The sequence below is a fragment of the Mus pahari genome, chromosome 1 (genome assembly GCF_900095145.1).
Source record: "Mus pahari chromosome 1, PAHARI_EIJ_v1.1, whole genome shotgun sequence".
In the NCBI taxonomy this organism is placed as follows: Eukaryota; Metazoa; Chordata; class Mammalia; order Rodentia; family Muridae; genus Mus; species Mus pahari.
Window position 1 is genome coordinate 1,528,930 of NC_034590.1, and position 1,779 is coordinate 1,530,708.

Here is a 1,779-nt window from a genome sequence, read left to right on the forward strand (position 1 = left end):
TCCTGGAACTCACTTTGTAGACCAGGCTGGCCTCGAACTCAGAAATCCGAGTGCTGGGATTAAAGGCGTGCACCACCACGCCCGGTTAGCCCCTCCCACTCTTGTGGAAGGGTCAACATATCAGATCAATTCCTTTGGGGGCAGTAGCGGCATGTCGTCCAGCCTGTTCACATCACAGAAGACCAGGAAAGCAGAAAGGGAGGCAGGGACTAGGCAGGTGTCACCTGCAGACACAGAGGCCATTCTTACAGGGGACCTGGCTTTGGTTCTCAGCACCAGGCACATTTCAGATTCAAGCTGTTACAGACCTGGACTGGCCCCTTCCAACTGCACGACAACCACTTCTAGAATGGTAAAAATCCTGAGCCCTGGGCCACCAGTGTCTCAGCTTTACCCAGTAGAGCTTCCTTCCTCTGCCATAGCTCATGCTCAGAGCCCTCATTCTCTACCTACAGACACAGACTCAGGCCACACCCCAGGACCAGAACCATCTCTTTTCCTAGATGCACAGGCTCCCAGGAGGCCCAGAGCAAGGTGGGTCTAGGGACAGGACTGGGATCTTCAGGGCCTGGGAGCCCTGAGCCCCAGCAGGCCCTGAGCCAGCCCTGTCCTCAAAGGAAACCCTTGGCTGCCTGGAGGCCTCTGTCACTTTTAACCTTTTTCACTTGCTCCACTGTGACCTGAAATGTCTATCTTGAATTCTGTTGCATGTTACTCCAGGGGCTTGGGTTTTATGGCAGCCCTTCCTGCCTAGGGTTGCTGGATCCAGGTCTCTACCGCTTGTAAAGCTCCCCAGATGTTTATACTTATGACCCTAGACTCTTGAGAAATGAACAGTGACAAGTGTATCTGTGTGACATTGAGCTTGTTTGTGTCCATGACTGTGTAAACACATGTAACACTGAAGAATTTCCTCAACTTCAGTGTTTGAGTGTATGTGTGTGTGTATGTGTGTATATGTATATATGTGTATATATGTGTGTATATATATATGTGTACATGTGTATATATATGTGTGTATATGAGTGTGTGTATGTATATGTGTGTATGTAAGCATGTATGTATATTGTGTATATATGTGTATATACATATATGTATGAGTATGTATATGTGTATGGGTATATACGTATGTGTTTGTATATGTATGTATGAGTATGAATGTGTTTATGCGTGTGCATATGTATATGTGTGTTGGGAGCGACCCTCTTTGAATGTTAACTGCCTTGTCAGCCATAAGTGCTTACTTACATAGTCTTGGCCTCTGTGGGAAAGTACTAGCCCAGCTGAGTACAAATAGCCATAGATCCTGAAGTCAGCGGAGAACAAATAGCTATAAACCTTGTGGACAGGTGCCTAGTAACCTGTTCTGTTCTGATCGTCCTGCTGAACTGTTTACCCAGTCAATACCCTGTTCCTGGGAACAGCTGCATTACCCAGAGACAAAGCGACCCACCTCCATCCCCCTTCTTGCTCCTATGATTATATAACCTGTGTGGGAAAAATAAAAATTTGTCAGCTTGAACAGAACTGCTTGTCTTGCTGTATGTTCTTTGTGTTCCTTTGTCCTCCAGGTGGAGGACATTCTCTTCCAGGTGGCCCTTCAAGTCCCTGTTCAACTGTCCCGCGGGTTGGGACATATGTGTATATGTGTGTTATGTGTATGTATGTATGTGTATATATGTGTGTGTGTGTGTGTGTATGCGTGTGTGTATGTCTTTTTTTTTTTTTTTTAGATATTTTATTTACATTTCCTTTTATCAAATCGTTAAGGCATTTAAA